The 18,446-nt window shown below is 40.4% G+C and overlaps 1 protein-coding gene across 1 annotated transcript in view; it reads right to left on the bottom strand.

Annotated features, from left to right (window-relative positions):
* The window catches only part of NAPG (NSF attachment protein gamma), a 51,425-nt gene that overhangs the window by 24,031 nt on the left and 8,948 nt on the right, over positions 1-18,446 (bottom strand). Inside the window, exon 2 of the mRNA XM_083450227.1 lies at positions 2,593-2,718. The gene's annotated coding sequence lies outside the window, so the exon portion shown is untranslated. The remainder of the gene's footprint in view (positions 1-2,592; positions 2,719-18,446) is intronic.

Below are 18,446 nucleotides of genomic sequence, written 5' to 3'. Positions count from 1 at the left end.
TTATCTGATGAATGGGCATTAATGTTTTACATTTCCCCATGAATTAAAAAGGAAAGAATAACTCAAATTTGGTCATGAAGGTCAGTGTTGCCAGCTTTACAAGTGAAGATGTGCTGTTTGTACTATTTGTTTCAGCTGTTGAATGGTTAGCCAAGTAGATAGTCTATGACAGGTGCCCCTTTGAGTTTGGTGCCCCAGGCATCTGCATGGTTCATCTATTCCTAAATCTGGCACTGAACATCCTGTCTTGCTCCTTCAAGCAGCAAGCTGATAGGGGACAATTATCCCCACAATATCTGAACATCGTGAGGAAAACTCCTGGAGTTGTTATGGAAAAGATGACACCTCTTTAATGAAAGTCTGACTCACTATGTAGGTAAATTCAGAAGCAAGAGACCATTCACACTAAGTTGTACATGGCACCAGCTATTATTGGTATATCCCAGGACAAACAGCTGATGCAGCCACATCCTTAGAAGATGCTAACAATAGAAAATCAGCAACTGGGTTAGTTTCATGGCATCCTACATAATGCAACTGAATGTCGTGTTTTTGTTGAAAACAACTCTTCGTATTATATCTCTCAACAAAGTATGTTTTAATAAAGCTTAATATTCTTGTCTGCATGCTTTTGGCTATGCATGGAACTTGTTTACGAAAAATCAAATGCATTTTGAGGTGAAGTGAGCACTTTTGCCAACATTTCCATGGCTTTTTGGCTGTTGTTGTTCTGATGTGGGAAGACCTCTTGGCCGCGGGCATAATCTACCACTTTACATACAGCTGGCAAGTGAAAACAATATCAGAGCATCTCCGTGACACATGCGGCTTTTATACGGCAACCCTTTATACTTTCCTGCAGTTTCCTTTGAAAATGCTTAGAACAACTGTGTCTGTTTCCTTTCATTAAGATTATGTGTTGTTTGAGCCAAAAGAACAGGACAAAGCCCATTAATTCTGTTCAAAATTGCTCTGCCCTCCACACACATTGTTTGGCTGGATACCTCTGTCTCTAAAAGGAGTTTTATCCACTAGAAACCTGTAACGTGTTATCAGCTATTAATTGGAATGTTCCTTGGAGTTACAGGAGATAAAGAGGCTGTTGATAATAGATTGGCCCAACATCGCATACATTTTTAAAAAAATCACATTGTCAGTTGCTATTAGACAGGTCAGATCAGTTGAGCTGCTGGATTTATTAATACAGTATTATGTATGGATCCATCTCCCTTCATTTACCCAGAAGAGATAGCTTCCATAATTATGGTATTTCAGATTCATTAAATTTATTTCAGCTAGTCTTGCCTCATCACCAGAGACACCTATGAGAATAATCACTTCATACATTTCTGTATTTTGATAAATATTAACCCTGTTAGATCAGACCAAAGGCCCATCTAGTACAGCATCCTGCTTTCACAGTGGCCAATGAGATGCCTATGGGAAGCCCTCAAGGAGGTCCTGAGGGCAACATCACTTGCCCAACTTGTGAGCTTTATCATACTGCCTCTGGCATAAGTACTAGAACATATCTATCATGGCTATTAGTCACTGATAGCCGTATCTGTTACAAATTTGCTAAACCCCCTTTAAAGCCAGTAAAGTTGTTGTCCGTTACATCTTGTGGAAGTCAATTCCATAAGTCAACTATGTGCTATGTGAAGAAGTACTTCCTAAATTTCCAACATTCAGCTTCTACTACTATGAGGGAATCTGCAAGGTTGTGGCTCTGGACACTCGTGAAAACTTAATGTTGCTTAAAGGAAAATGCAGGAAAGACATGAAAAGCCAGGCGGACTGCTCACAGTAAGGGCAAAATCAGACACTACTTTAACTGCCTCATTAGCTCCCAGGCCTGGATGCTTTAACTAAGAGGACAATTTTCATCAGGGCCACAGTGCACAGAGTGGGGAGGGAGGCTGAATCTTTCACTCCTAACCTGCAATTTCAATCACACACACGCTGAAAGTAACAGCCATTTTTAAAAGCTCCCAATGAAGCCAGGCATGGTTGCTAACCACCCAATAAAGAAAAATACTGTTTGTCCCATCTTGCCTCCCCCCCCCCTTTTTTTCTGACGTAGAAGAAGTTATAGAACAGCGCAGTCTCTCATACTTAACAAAAGTGTGTTTATGCATGGGTTGCTATGTTTGGAAATAAAAAGACATACAGGTTTCAGTAGATTGAATCTTCCATCAAGTGGGACAGAATACAGTGGTACCTCGGGTTACATATGCTTCAGGTTACATACGCTTCAGGTTACAGACTCCGCTAACCCATAAATAGTACCTCGGGTTAAGAACTTTGCTTCAGGATGAGAACAAAAATTGAGCTCCGGCGGCGCAGCGGCAGCAGGAGGCCCCATTAGCTAAAGTGGTGCTTCAGGTTAAGAACAGTTTCAGGTTAAGAACGGACCTCCGGAACGAATTAAGTACTTAACCCGAGGTGCCACTGTAATATATTTTAGTTTTGCCACCTGTGAGTTAAGCCAATTCTCTATAACTGAAGGTCTGGGAAATATTACTGAATGTTGTGTCTCTCTCTCTCTGTGTGTGTTAACGAATATGTGTTTTATAGTCTTTTCTCCCTCACCTTCTCAGGCTCTGCCGTTCCTTTAGCTTGTAATAATGCTAGTAACTTCACCACCCAGGTCTGGCTCTCTGTTTTTCTCCAAATAATTTGTGTTGATAAACTCCAGTTCCACTTGACAATTTACCACTGGAAGAGAGGGAGGGAGGCTCAGCCTTTCTGAATGACTAGCATGAAAGCAGCACATGAAAGCGATGTATGTCATCAATGAAAGTGGGCCGCCCTGGCATTTTATTTCCTTCTGGCATTAATACAAGTTTCTAAAGAGTTAAATATACTTTATTATATGCTGCAGGCAATGATTGGTACATAAAGATCAGACCACATGGTAACCCCCCCCCCCAAAGACAAACCCTCCTTCGGGGCTGCACATTTGTTTCTAATTTGGTGGTTAGCAAAAATGCTTCTATTTATGCTTCTCATTAAGGACCATAGTGCTTCAGATCCAGAAAGATGAGGGCTCCTTCCTTCCATTACATTTTAAGAAAAGTAGTATGGTCTCAGAAATGCATCTCTTTTCTTCCTCTTGCTCTCCCCTCCCCACATCTTAGCACACTTATTTTCAAAACAGCCATCAGTAGCCAAGCTATTAGTGAGTCTGTGAGAAGTGAGTCCTGTTATTCCATTGATCCTATAAGCAACAACTAACAAGATGGGATAACAGCCCTTGACAATAGTTTTCCAAACATTATCTTTAACACTATGAACTCATGGCCCAGTTATATACTCCAAGGTACACTATTAGTGACATATAAGAGGTAGCTAAGGACCCCGCCACCCCTTTCCCACCAGGAGCTGGTAGAAAAGGCTGTGCCACGTTGCTCCTGTATTAGGACTTGGCTCCGTGTCCATCATGTGAACCATGTTCCTTTCAAGCTGCAGGTAGCTAAACTGTACTAACCATGGGATTTCTAAACATTTTTCACAACACCTGTTTGACCTCAGACATTGGGGGAAGGATGGAAGAGGAGGCAGGCCCACTGACTAATTATTACACATAGGATTGTATCCAATGTTAGTTTTACACAGAGTGGACCCATTGGAATTAATAGGCATGCCTAGTTTTCATTGATTATTTTCAATGGTCTACTCTGTGTAGAATTTCATTTGATACAACCCAATATCTAACAGGTTTTCATAGCAACTTTTTGTATCAGTAAGTGGTCCAGACAGAAAACTGTTGTAAGTGGAAGTATAATATTGTTTAGGTGGTGCAGTGGTTCTAAGCATGCACGTGGCTCAGCCTCACTTGTCTAATGCAGAATGCCATGTTAGCCTCTGCCCATCTGGTGTCATGTGTGGCAAAATTGGTGGCTTCATTGGACATCTAAGACCAGTAGATACAATTACTCCAGAAGAAATTGTATGAATAATGCTAGATTAAAATTATTCTAGGTACTGCATGTACGTATGTCTTCAAACCCTTATTAATAATAGTAGCCTTACATGCATTTGTTTTTCTCTGGGCGGTTATTATTATACCTAAGATTATCTGAATTTTTGTGACTGTTTCATGAGAAAAATTAAGGCTGGGAATGTCAGATTATCTGTAAACGGAGGAGTTTCTTGTGCTGGAAGGATGCCAGGGATGAAGGAGTCTAAAGCATGCTTGGATCAGATAATCAACATACAGAGAGTGGGAGGTAAGCAACAACCAGATACACTTGGCAAAGAGTTTTACAGAATTTTATCCTCTGACAACTCTTTCTTGCTCTTTGGATCTTCAGTTGCTCTACAATATGGTTTTCTGCTTTCTAAAATCAATTACATTGTGTGGTTCTAGGGTGGAGATTGGGAGATGGCATATACTTCCCTCTTTCTCTCTCAACTTAAGGATCGGTTGACAGTGGTTTGTAAAAAGAGTTGGTGCTCGCAACGGGCTTGGAAAAGAATAAAGAGAGACAACACCCAGCACTGGAATGGAAATAGGCCACAGCTTCATTAAATCCACAAACAGTTTGGAAATAGAAGGCAAGGACCCAAATGATGGATAATGAAATGGGTGGGACAGTGACTGAGGGCAGAGTCCAATGCAGGCAATTATTGCTCTTATGAAGTCTGGGTGGAAGCACTTGCTCTCAACTTACTTTCGAATTTCAAGATAGAAAGTACTGGAACAGAAGAGAGAAGTCCTCACCATTCCCCAAATCTAGTAGTCAGAGCCCAGCTCTCCCCTTCCCTCCTGGAAAGCAGAAAGCCTCATTGGGGGCTAAGGAGGACATCAACCAGCTTTCTCAGGATGGATGAACAGGAGTTGAAAAGAAAGGACTCAGCCTTGTTGCCTTGGACCAGGCAACACCTTCTCAGGTGGGGACAGATTCCCCTTCCCAACTGCAGCGCATGGCTGCAAGCTCCCACCACAGCACAGGGATTTCACAAGTAACCTTGCCACACTTTGCCTTTGAAAGCTTGGTGGGTGGGTGTTGAAATCTATTGGGATTGTGTAGTCCTGAACTCCTTCGACTCTTGAATTTTAAGCTCTGTTTCTATTCTGCCCAATCAAGCCCTTTTGTTGCCTAGTCAGAAGTTTGAAGTTGTTATAACTTAATGCTTGGTGCTGAGCCTGTATCATGTTTCCAGAATAAAGATCTCTTTCTTACTACCAGGTACGAGCCGCAATCATCATACTTGAGGTGGGAACCAGGGCAGACCCCAGGAAGCAACAGCTTTCTGGCATTGTCAGATGACAGCCAACCTCCATCCATAGTGATTCTTGTGTAGTACTACCAGTCAATTGGCAGGGAACTGGGTGAGAAGATGTTCTCTGAGTGACTCTTTGCCTTCTATAGCCTGGGAGCACTTGTAGGAATGTAGCTCTTGCTCGTGTCCACCCCTGACAGACAAGGTTTAGGGACAGCCATGTTCCTCCCCCCTCTGTAAAAACAGTATATTGTCACATAGCATCCATTCCTAGAGGTATTCTCCCAGTTTAGTTTGATTGTACACCAGTATCCAATTACATAACTTCTGACTGGAGATGAAACATTAATTATGAGAAGAAGAAGTGAAATGAAATATGAAGCATGAGACAAGCCTTCTTAGGAAGCCACAACCATTGCTAGAGGAGGTATACTAGACTTGTGTGTGTGTTTTGCCTAGTTTTGTGTGTTTAATTTGTATGGGCTCTGATGCAGAGTATTTATATTTTTATTTATAGGAATTATTTATAGGTTGCCTCAAGGCAGCTTACACAGTATTAAAAAAAACCACATAGAAAAAGAAACTTACAATAGCTGTGATATTAACAATCCTTTAAAACAGTGGCCAGCTAAAACAAATAAAACAACATAAACATTCCTGCAGGCATAGAAAAGCCATCCATCTTAATAAAGCTCTCTAATAATGAAGGCTTTATTTAAGAGAGGGTGATCCAAAATAAATGAGCTTTTAAAGCCTGCTGAAAAGTTCGCAGCACGGGGCCCAAATGAATATCTGGACAAACCTGCCCTTCTAAAGACCAATCCATAGATCACAGTCTGCTGTCTCCATTGCTGGTGCTGAGAACCAATCACGCTTCTCCCTGACTGCAGGTGTTTTGGGGTTCATTGGGATCTCCCACTTGGGTACCATGATGGGTATCATCTTCCCTTTTTGGTTCATTCATGAGGTAGGAGACAAGTGAATTGACTTTGTACTGCCTTCCCTATAATTTCTGATACAGCTTCTGAGCCGGGGAGTTGAATGTGTTACAGGAATCTCCATTTTGTCCCTGGAAAGATGGGAAGCTGGAAATATTTAGCTGAAGTAGTTGTGTGTGAGACAAAGAAGAATTTCATATTTGAACAATTCATATTGATCATAACATTTCATATTGATCAAAAGCTGAATTCATGCCAATCAGCAATTATAGATCACCTACTTTGTATATTAAATGACAGTTTTCTTGGTGCACTGAAGTCTTTACACATCTAGACATTTTGGTTCCAACAGATATTTCTTAAATTATTAAATTGAATCTGAATAGGTTGATTCAGGGGGTTCCAGTAATTTGGAAAATGGGTATCACTTAAATTTATTACTGGGGTAAGGGTAATACACTTAAGAATAATATTCTGCCATGAATAATATATACTAAATGGTATTTCATTATATATTCATTATATATGTTTTCAAAAGGTTAATGGGACATTTAGGAAATTTATTTGGAGTATTTCTCTGTCTTGTTTTTCACTTAAGAGAATGCCGCTGCTAGTATCATAAGGCTGCCTTAGTTTTCCAGGTCTTAATTTCTATCAAAAAGTATATTTGTTAGCATGTACAGAAAGTTTGCAAGTTTCTCTTGTGAAATAGCCATCTTGGGTAATTTTAGAGATGTTTTATTTAACACCTTTATTTGGATGACAGGATCTGTGAATAATAAAACGAAAGGATCTACAATGCCTTCAATTTTTGCAGCTAGAGAGATATTGCATAGACTGGCGCTCATCACTTTCAATTTGACCCATAGGCTCACACTAAATTAATGCAATCCAGATTTGAAGATAAAACAGGTTGAAGATAGATTATGTTTGTTGTTTTGTTTTTATTATAGGTATTATTCACATACTGCTTTTTCTTTCTTTTGTTGTTTTTACAGCATTATTCTGTCTTTTTCTTCTTTTTTCTTTGTTAAATTGGCAAATAAATAAATATATTTTAAAAACAACATGTAGGGTGAATAAAACTGCAAGAATTTGATGTAGCTTTCCTCACCCACTGCCATGTATTTTCCCTCCTTTTGCTTTTCCCTCTCTGAGATTCACTACATTTTCTTGTTTTCCAGCTTTGCTCCAAAGCAACTGTGTAGACATTTAGCTGCTAAAACAGATTATATCTATGAAAAAATCCAGTGCTAATAAAATCAACATCCTGTTTCTTTATGACTCTAGTGAAAAGGGTGGTGATGGCATTCAGAGAGAGGTGGAGGGGTGGCTCTTTGCTTTCTGCTGCTCATTCTGAGTTATTTCAGGTTACTTGACAAGCTTCTGAGCATTCAAAACTACACCAGCAGACAATAAAGTCTAGTTAATATCCTGCTACAGGATATTAGAAAGGCAAACAGCTTTGTAAGATTAAAAATAGGATTAGATATGTAGGAGGGTACAAGAATAGCATCTGCAAGTACGCCAGGCTAGAGAGAAAAACAAAGAGGCAACAATCCTTATTGCTGGGTTTAGGAAATAATTTCCTCTTACACTGATAAAATAATACCCAACTTTCAGGTGCATTATGGGGTTGGGCTGAAACATCTATCAGATGATGCCAAGCTTTTGGACACATTCCAGAAGACCAGCATCCCATTTTGGTATACTGTACAAATGTTTATGGTGATTAGTGGTGCAGCAGTAAATTCAAGTTGGCAAATACTAGTCAGGAGTGACATGTTCCTGCAGGTGCGACAGACAGGAAAAAACTAGGAATAGTGAAGCTGGTTAAGTGACAGGGAGAAAGGTGGGAGGGTGGAGGTACATGGAATCTCATTGGCTGAGAATCCCAGCACTGTGACATCACAGTCTAGAAGGTGGGCGGGGATTAGTAGAACCTAAAAGATTTGTTTGGTGTGTGCAATCATGGAACCTAAAAGGATAACAATACTAAGTATTTATATAACACTTAAGTCATAGCTGTCAACTTTCCCCTTTTTTTAAGGGAAATTCCCTTATTCCGAATAGGATTCCTCGCAAGAAAAGGGAAAAGTTGACAGCTATGACTTAAGTGTGTTCAGAGCATTTTTAAAAATAATATGAGGAAACCAAAAAAAAATGCCATAAACTGATACAAGTCAAGTAAGCATAGTATGCAATCAAGGCAATGTTTTTTCCATTTTTGAGTTCCAACAGGCAGTAAGTCAACAGATTAATAAATCTCACACTTTGATATATCAACAAAAGCAATCCTGAATTAGATCAGAGCCATACAGAAGGCAATAGAAGACTTCCATTAGGAGGATAAATATCAAACCTGAACTCTGAAAATCTGAACTCAATGGGAGTTACTTCAGGCATGTATAGGATTGATCCGTGTTAGGGCCGGGCTATAGATGGGTTAGGAGCAGCCATGAAACAAGACAGTGGTCAGAACTGATGAGTAATCAGCACCAGAAAGCAAACCTGAAGGCAAGACCTGTAGAACAAGCCAGGAGTTACACCCTTTAAAAAAAGCAAGGCCAGAAACACACTTAAAGCTCAGGTAGGTCTTCTCAACCAAACAAGGATCTGCTGAAAAAGGAAGTCTTTTATTGTATACTCCTTTCTGTCAAGAAAGTTCCAGTTGTTCACCACAGGGGGCAGCGACACAGAGCTGACAGCAGCTTCTGATATACAGTACTGGCAGTTGTACATAGCTCCATACATTTAAAGCACCTGACTTCCCCTGGGAACTATAGTTTATCTATCATAGATAAACTATAGTTTATCTATAGTTTATACTTTATCTATAGTATATGATAAAGAATCCTGGGAACTATAGTTTATCTATCATAGAGCTGCAGTTCCCAGCTTTAACAAACTACAGTTCCCAGGATATTTGGGGGAGAGAGAAATGTGTTTTAAATGTGTTTTATAGTATGAATGCAAACACAAAAAGTAGTAGCAGCACTGGAACGATGCTCTTGATAGCAGAATACATAGTGAATGGCATATTTAAAGGGAAAAGGCAGTAAAAATTAATACTGTTTGCCAAACTGAAAACTGAAAACTGGATTATAGAACATATATAAATAAATTGATAAAATTCCTTTCCACAATACTAAAGGCTTAAATCTGTAGTTCATATACACTGTACAAAGAACACCAACAGTTCGAACAATAGGTTTTCTTTCTGTTGTAGGAGACATAAATTCATAGTATAAAAGCAGAAAGAAGAGCAAATGTGAGCAGAGAGGGGGGCATTTCTTTATTTTTGGTTCAGAAACCTGGGTGATTATTGTTTGTTTGTTATCAGACATCCTCAATGACCCTGGTAGAGATGTACTGTATTACAAAGTTGTCACTTTCCCACGTGTTGCTTAAACTTCTCAAAGTCTGCTGTCTCTGGATGGGTAAGGGACATTAAGAAAAGAAAATTGTCATATGGACTGTTCATTTAGCCAAGTCTTTTTTAATGGTTCCACTTGAGGGCAGAGTTTCACTGCCAGGCCTTGGCCTGTCCAGAATTCCACACCTATCTGGAATTTTGTTTCACCAAGTCAATATTTCAAATATAAGAAATTGCACAGGAAGTATAGCTAGAGATGAAAATGCTAGAAATAGGCAAAATCAAGCTGATGAATTCAGCAGATAAATCTGTTCACCCAAAACTGGAGATGAATTGCCATGTACCTCTGGTGGGTCCTATTTACTTAATTTCATTTTGTAAATAGCCTTCCTACATTTCTCTACCCAAAGTGGTTTGAACGCCATAAAAATGATATATTGTAGCAGTGTACTTTATCCATACTAAGTTCACGAACAATTAGTAGTTTCCATAGTTCAAGAAGTACAGTAAGCCCACAACTTGCCCTTGCTTTACTTGCCCCATCACAACCTTATGTGTGTTGGCGTGGAATAAATAAATAAATAAATGGAGAGCCAGGGAAACCCACTGCTGTCTCTGCTCTCCATTTATTTACCCCCCCCCCACCTGTGCACCCAGCAGGTTTTTCTTGCTTACTGAACTTTAAGGGGGGGGGGCTCTGACAGCATCCCTGAGCCCTTGGATGCTGCCTCCCCAAAACCAGGTAAGTGAGACACGGGGCTTTGGGAAGGAGGCACAAGGGCTCTGGTGGCATCCCAGAGCCCACACGCCTCTTTCCCAGACCCCGGGTCTAGGGTTGCCAGATGTCTTCTTTTTCTAGGACGCATGCAAAATGAGAGTCGTCATAGTGATCCATACTTAAAAGTAGAAGCCGGCAAATGTGTCCTCTTTTTTTGCTCTTCAAAATATGACAACCCTAAAAACAGTCTTCCACCTCGCAGGGAAGCAGTTCCAGGTGGTTCTTGACTTTGCAGAATTTTTCCTTTGCATGCGGACCCCTGAAACCAAACCCTTGCACAAGTGGTGGGTCCACTATACCTTGAGATCTTGCTAGGCTCTTCAACCTTGGGGCCTCAAGTGTGGCTGGGCTCCAACCAGTGGCGGAGCTTCATGCTCCAGCACCAGGGGGCAGAGAGCAGGCGGGGCGGGGCTGGTGCATGTCCTGGGGGTGGGGGTGCATCCTGGGATGCGCTGCCTACGGGGTCGTGGTGCCCAGCATGGGCGGGGGGCAGCCACGATGGCACCCTGCCAGGATCATGCTGCCAGGGGCGGTGCACTCCCCCCGCACTCCTCTTCCTCCGCCAGTGGCTCCAACTCCTATCTTCCCTGGTAATTTTATCCAATAGTCCAAAAACATCTGCAGACCCAAGAACATTGGTCTAGATACCTTTTGGTTCTTGCATATTTACTATGTCAACTAGAGGCCAGTGCCAGGAGACTTCTTCTGGGCAGGCTGTAGTTTATATGGCACAGACTGCCCATTCCCTGCAACCAGCGCCACTTGTGAAGAAATCAAAAAGGGGCGGCAGAAAGGCTGCAAAATGCTGGAATGTTCATGGGGTTAGCAAAGGTCCTGGAAGCATTCAGAGTCATGTCAGTCTAGGAACAAAAGTTCTTATGATACTATGGGACCCCATGGACGTGTGGGAGTGTTGCAGAACACCTACTGTCCTCCGTGTGACTGAGCACACAAAAATGTGTGTTTGCTAAGTGAGCAGTCCAAGCAATGTAGGCTATAGCTTGGCAGAAATCCATAGGCATCAACATGTGCCGATGATAACAGCAGCATGCACTGCTGAGAGCCACAGGATTTTGCTGGCCCAGCAACCAAGACAAAACATGCGGCCAGGGGCAATGTCCTGTTTCCTTCCCCAGTTCCATGTCTGGAGCTGGAAAGGGTGGGAAGAGCTTTTGAGTTTGGTCCTGCTGAGGTACTTGGAGCTGTAGAGAAAGCAAAGACTGCCACGTAAAGATGGAGAAAGCTTGCTCCTTCCTGCTGTTGGGAAGTAGGCTGGGGCTTCTCAAGCTTGCCCAAGTGTGGGAACACCCATGGCATGAGAAGCATATGAGAGGAAATATGAGAGGAAGTGCTTTGTGTCCATTCTGATGGAAAGTTACACTGTTGATGGAGAAATGATTGCTGTGAAGTTGCACCATATATGGCAATGAACTGAAGGAGTATAGAATATGGTCTGCTTCCTCTCACAAACAGACACACCATGTGTTGCCCATGACACAACCATGACTCTTCCCATATGTATCTCTTCCCATATGACTCTTCCCAGTGTATCTGAGCAGTTCTGCTGGTGTATCTGTCATGGTGGCAGCATATCTGGCATTCTCCTGGCACCGCAGGGCTTTTGTTGAAACCTATGGCTCTACAGCTGGCTATAAGATTGTGTTTTAAATATGACTTATTACTGTAAATAATGACAGGTTTGCCATAGTAAATATTAATTCCCTTTTATCCTCAAACAACATATGGCAATCATCTACATTTATAAATGCATTAAATTAAATGAAGTTAAGTTGCCTCTAGCAGGCAAATGTAATTTATTTATTTTATTCATGTAAGCAAATGTGTATACCACTTAATTGTAAATCCAACCTCTAAGCAGTTTATAAATAATATAAAATGAACATTAAAACTGTCAATAAAATCTGATGTTTTGAAAAATCAGAATAAAATCAACAGTTAAAATGACACTACAAGCTAAAATTACAGATTAAAAAACATGTCAGGTTTACACATCTGGTTAGCCATGCCTAAACAAGAACTTTTTTTGTAGGCATCAGAAGAGCACAGATAAAGTAATGTGGAAGAATTATTATTGTTACTTTTGCCTATACACTTTTGTGCAGAAAATTCAAAGTGGATATAATCAAATAAATGTTACTGAAATTCTTGTATTTTTATCTGAAAGGATGTGAACCAAGTAGTGCAAAGTTCCGTTTCCAGTTGCACCCATTTGTGATCTGCTTAGGAAATTGTAGGCTTGAGTGAGGGAAGGAATTCATACAATACATTTATAATAATCATATGTACATGGTGTATGTGTATATCACAGACAATCAGTGATGACTATTTAAGGTGAAAAAGTGAACTTTTTTTTAAAGGTAAAATTAACTATTGTCAATAAGAACCTGTGATTGCCTGCTGTCTTCATACCTATTAGCCAGCACATTTGTTAGTTACTGAAGAGGTGAAGGATACTCTTTGAAGAAAGACTCACAAATTCTCAGACACTTCAATATTTCAATATGGCAACCAGCCAGCTACCATGTTTTTTTAAAAAATACTGTTTTCCACCAGAGATTTGACAGGTGGCCTTTGCAAATTTTACACATGAGTGAAAGCCATTGTTAGGCTGCTTAGGGTTTTGCCTTTTAAGTTGCTTTTTCCTAGAACCAGGCAAGAGATGTATTTGCTTAACACAGCTGATAAAATCTCCTCTAAATATGTTTGGATTTTATCTGTTCTCTGTATTACTATAATGGATTTTATGGCTGGCATCCAATTAAGGCATACTTAGAGCCATTGAAACCAGTGGACTTAAGTTAGTAATGTTTGAATTTGTTTGAATGGGTCTACTTGGAGTATAGTTTAGTCAGCTACCATCCTCTATGTGCTCTCACTCCGCTATACTACACACATACATTTGACACAGATATGCTATGCTCTGGGAGGATTACAAAGCTGTATTCTTCCCCCACTCCCTGGCCAATGATGACCGTACTTCATTGTCTTCACTTAACACTTTTGTTGTTGTTGTTTAGTCATTTAGTCGTGTCCGACTCTTCGTGACCCCATGGACCAGAGCACGCCAGGCACCCCTGTCCTCCACTGCCTCCCGCAGTCTGGTCAGACTCATGTTTGTAGCTTCGAAGACACTATCCAACCATCTCATCCTCTGACGTCCCCTTCTCCTTGTGCCCTCCATCTTTCCCAATATCAGGGTCTTTTCCAGTGAGTCTTCTCTTCTCATGAGGTGGCCAAAGTATTGGAGCCTCAGCTTCACAATCTGTCCTTCCAGTGAGCACTCAGGGCTGATTTCCTTCAGAATGGATAGGTTTGATCTTCTTGCAGTCCATGGGACTCTCAAGAGTCTCCTCCAGCACCATAATTCAAAAGCATCAATTCTTCGGCGATCAGCCTTCTTTATGGTCCAGCTCTCACTTCCATACATCACCACTGGGAAAACCATAGCTTTTACTATACGGACCTTTGTTGGCAACGCTTAACACTTATTGGAGACCAAAAGTCAATGGTCGAGAACCTAGACTCAGCTACCCCCAGCAACATTATGCATTGTGTTCAAATTGCTCAGAGGCACTTTGTAAACCATATGGAAAAAAGATAGAGCATATATGGAAATAGGTCCCTAAGCCCTAGCTTGGAAAGCTTTGTTCTAGCAGGTCAGCAGATGCAAGGGATATGTAGCTGGAAAAAATCAGTATGGTAGAGGTCATTTGTTCCTGACATTAGGCTCTATTTATTGAATAAATTTACTCCTCTTAACTAAATCATTGCAGATACATACTATGTAAATGGCGAATTGCAGGATTGGAAGACCACATTGGAATACACAGGAATTTGTATGATTTAAGCACATTTAAGTCCTAATATGCTCAGTGAGCTGCTAAACATATGCTTAACTCTTTCCTGTTGAAATCCATGGAACTTTAAGCTGGGTTGAATATAGAACTTCAGTTTCCTCTTTGTCTGCAAAGCTGCTTTTGAGTGCAGGATCACATCTGGTGCTAAGTTAGTTGTTGATTATTGTACTTGCCATTCCTTTGCACCAATATTTGCAGCATAAATGATCAAAACTCCATTATGATTTAAAAAATCAAACTCAACAAATAAGAGAAGTCAGTCTGTCCTACTCCTCCCTTCTCCCCACATTTATATTTTAGAAAGAATTTTAATTAAGAAACGCACAGCAAGAGGCTTTGAAATGATCTTTTCTCCTATATCATCTTTAAACACCAGCAAGTAATTCAAAGCTTCCCTGCTCCTGCAAATCTGACCTTTCTTAAAGCTTGCAACACAACAGGAGGCAATGTTTTGCTCAGATTTGGTGACTTGAACTAAAGAAGAGTAAACAATAAAACAATACCAAAATAGGAGCCAGGCGGGTAATTATACATCTAGAGAGGGGACTGCAAAACCAACAGGGATTTATAAAAACTCAAAAGATCAGCCAAAGTTCTCCCTCCTGTCATTTTCTCAAGAGTGAAATGATTAACATAGCTAATGTTAGCAATAACTTGCAAGTCACAAGCCCAGATCCCAACAGCTCTTATGCTTGAGGCTTTTAAAAATCTGACAATACTTTGCCAAATTGGACTTGTTAGTTTCATTTATCTTGAAGTCAATGAAAACATCAGTCTTATTCTGAAATGTGTTAGATGGTAAGAGACTTTAGGGTTGCCTCAATGCTAATTGTAAACCACCATAACCAGTATTTTTGTTACTCAGTTGGGTTTCTTAGCTCTACTAAGTAAAATGCCGGTTTATTATAGGCAAACATAGAATTCTGCCCCCCCACCGACATAGGACTGCTTTGAAACCAGTGGCTGCCCAAATGAAAACAAAAGTGGCTTCAATTGTGTGGGAGGTCCATACCATCTCAGCAATGAAGCATGGGAATCTATCCTAAGCTGACATTAAGATCACACTGATGAATATATATTAGCAAAGTTGATAACAATCCTGCGTTTGAGAGGACAAATAAGTCTCCATAACTGTAATGTCTAAGGTTCATGATCTAATTTTAATACTGCACACAACCTACTGTTGGCAAAGCTCATAGCATTCCCATATCTGAAAAGACAAAAGTCTTCAGAGTTGCAATTTTTAAGGTTCTTGGTCTATTTGAATATTTGATGATACACTCTACTGAAACAATTTGAGATTCTTCCTCCCGTTAAGGGATTGCCGTTAAGCGATCACGACAGTGGGTCAAGTTAGTATGGCACTGCAATGATAGAGCATGACATTGTTGTAGCCTTATAGCAGCTGCTGTACACCAGATCCTTAACATTTACTTAGCTAGTATAGCAGGTAATAGGATCAGGCCTTTAGAATGTACTAAGAAAACCATAGGGCTTGGGTTTGAATATGCCAGTTGGCAAGTCAGTTGTTCTCATGATACCCAAGGGATACATAAATTTAGTGGAATCAAACTTGTAAGCTGTGGAGTCTCATTACTTGGCTGCTGTTTGGTACATTGGGGTCTATGAAATGCAAGCTGTTTACCCCACACATCCATGCAAGGTTCTCACATTGAGGAAAGCCCAGATCACGTTCAGTGTTGAAAATCTGGCCCAAGACTCTGCTTTGCATATGCTTGAGCACAGCAGAGCCAAGGCAGGGAGCCTGTTCTGGCATTCTCATCTGGCGGTCGCAATGACCTCATATATCAATGATGTATTTTCTTTTGAGCACTCATATGCACTTAGTCAGCTTCATCGACCTGACTCAAATTGTTGGCTTGCTTTGCTATGGTTTGGCTCCACCTTCAAACTGTCTGGCTTGCTCAGTTCTAGAATCACTCTGGTTATAAAAGGGCTATGGTTTCTTAACTGGACAACTACAATACATGTCAGAAAAAGCTGTGCTTCCCTTTAAATAAGCCACTGCTTGAGAGAGTTTTTCTTATGACAATCACCCAGTATGTAGATTTAAAAAAACAAAAACAAAAACAAGTACACTGTAGATGGAGAGCCTGCCTTGAAAAAAAGGATTGTAGAAATCATAGAACTGTAGAGTTGGAAGGGACCCTGCGGATTGCCTAGTCCAAACCCTTGCAATGCAGGAATATGCAACTGTCCCATCCAGGGATCAAACCTGCAACCTTGGCATTATCAGCACCATGCTCTAACCATCTGAGCTATCCAGGCTTGGATAGTTTAAAGTACCCAAAGAGGCATCTACTCCAAACTTAGTTCCCAAATGCACATATTTACCTACTCTCCAAGGCATATATTAAAACTAACTCTTCCTTAAATAGTGGAAGTTTAATACAGTGGTACCTTGGGTTACATACGCTTCAGGTTACATACGCTTCAGGTTACAGACTCCGCTAACCCAGAAATAGTACCTTGGGTTAAGAACTTTGCTTCAGGATGAGAACAGAAATCGCGCAGCAGCAGCGGGGGGGGGGGCATTAGCTAAACTGGTGCTTCAGGTTAAGAACAGTTTCAGGTTAAGAACGGACCTCCGGAACGAATTAAGTTCTTAACCCAAGGTACCACTGTAATAGGGAGGCAGAAGTCAGTTGACCTTCCACTTTCAGACATGTTGGAATGATGAATGGATAAATTAGTGAATGTTGCTAACGATGAGTCAATGGTTGCTTCTCTTTACAAACATTACTGACATGAGCTATATTGGAAGCTATATCATAAATGTATCGAAAGAGGGTTGCAGCAAGAATTACCTGCAGTTCAACAAGTGAATGATTGTGCTACATGTATTTTGCCCCTTCCAATTCTATATTGTCAAATATATATGACAAAAAAAAAAAAAAACCCCAACCACTGTAGTTCTTAAAAGAAAAAAAGAAATGTACCGTAGATTTACAGGCCAATCCTTCCCACACACCCCACTGAGCTTCCCAGGTAACAACTGGAAGAAACCCCAATGCAACATTGTATGAACATAGTATACTTTGTAGTGTACAATGCCAGCATAATTGTGTTGCTACAGCTGCATGTCACAATGAACAAAGTGGATGCAGAAATCAGGAGGGGAGGGGAACACCAACCAGACATCATTAATTAGTTGAAAGGTTAAAACACTTCGGGTGGTCTTCAACTAAGTTGTACTCAGAGTAGACCTACTGAAATTAATGGACCTAACTTAATTATGCTCATTAATTTCAGTGTGTCTATTCTGAGTAAAGATTTAGTTGAGTGCTACTCCTTGCATCAGCTAAGTGCGTATAAAATAAAGCTGTAACTCAAAACCCATCCATTATCCCCAATAAAAAGTCTCAAACATCAACCATTGATAATAACGCAAGAGCAGCTGCTGGATCAGACCGTCTAGTCCTACATCCTGTTCTCACAGTGGCCAACCAGAAACTTATGGGAACCCTGCAGGGAGGACCTGAATACAACAGGAGTGTCCATACCTGTGATTCTCAGAAACTAGTATACAGAAGCATACAGTCTTTGATAGTGGAATTAGAGCACAGTCATCATAGCTAGCAACCATTGGCAGTTGTATCTTCATAGTCTAATTCACATTTAAAACCATTGAAGTTGGTGGACACCAGTACATCTTGTGAGAACAAATTCAGCAGTTTTAACTATTTATATTATTTCTAGTTTTAACTATGTGCTTTGTGGAAAAGAAGTGTGGGGGGGGGGGCGGAATAAACCAATTTAATATATTAAAATCAGTTTTAAGTTATCCATGTATATATGTCATAACATGCCCATGCAAACAATGTTGAAATGTGGTTGCTTAAGACTGAAATAGCTGACTGAGGATGGTTAAAAAGAATGGTATTATTCCCTAACCACAAGCTACATTTCTTGCTTTGTATGCAAAATTTCTACTGAGAAAAACAACAACCCAGAATTGGGCGATAGGATATGCTAGGCAAGTGTTGACAACTGGGAAAATAGAACAATCCAGGCTTTAGACCACCAGCATCTCTTTGATCATTGCTAAACTATGGTTGGATGCTGTAGCTGGAGGGGAAAGAGCTTTCTCTTAACTCCATGTTTAAATAAAACAAAGACGATTCTGTACTTTAATGTGCAAAAGATTGAGAATGGGGAAATGGGTTCAGAAACTATTTCTTGCAAACAGATCCAATTGGCCATGTTAATACACAGTCTTCAAAAAT

The sequence above is a fragment of the Podarcis tiliguerta genome (assembly GCF_965153285.1).
Source record: "Podarcis tiliguerta genome assembly, chromosome: 7".
Classification (NCBI taxonomy): Eukaryota; Metazoa; Chordata; class Lepidosauria; order Squamata; family Lacertidae; genus Podarcis; species Podarcis tiliguerta.
Note: the sequence above shows the minus strand (reverse complement) of the source record. Positions and strands in the feature narration are given on the sequence as shown.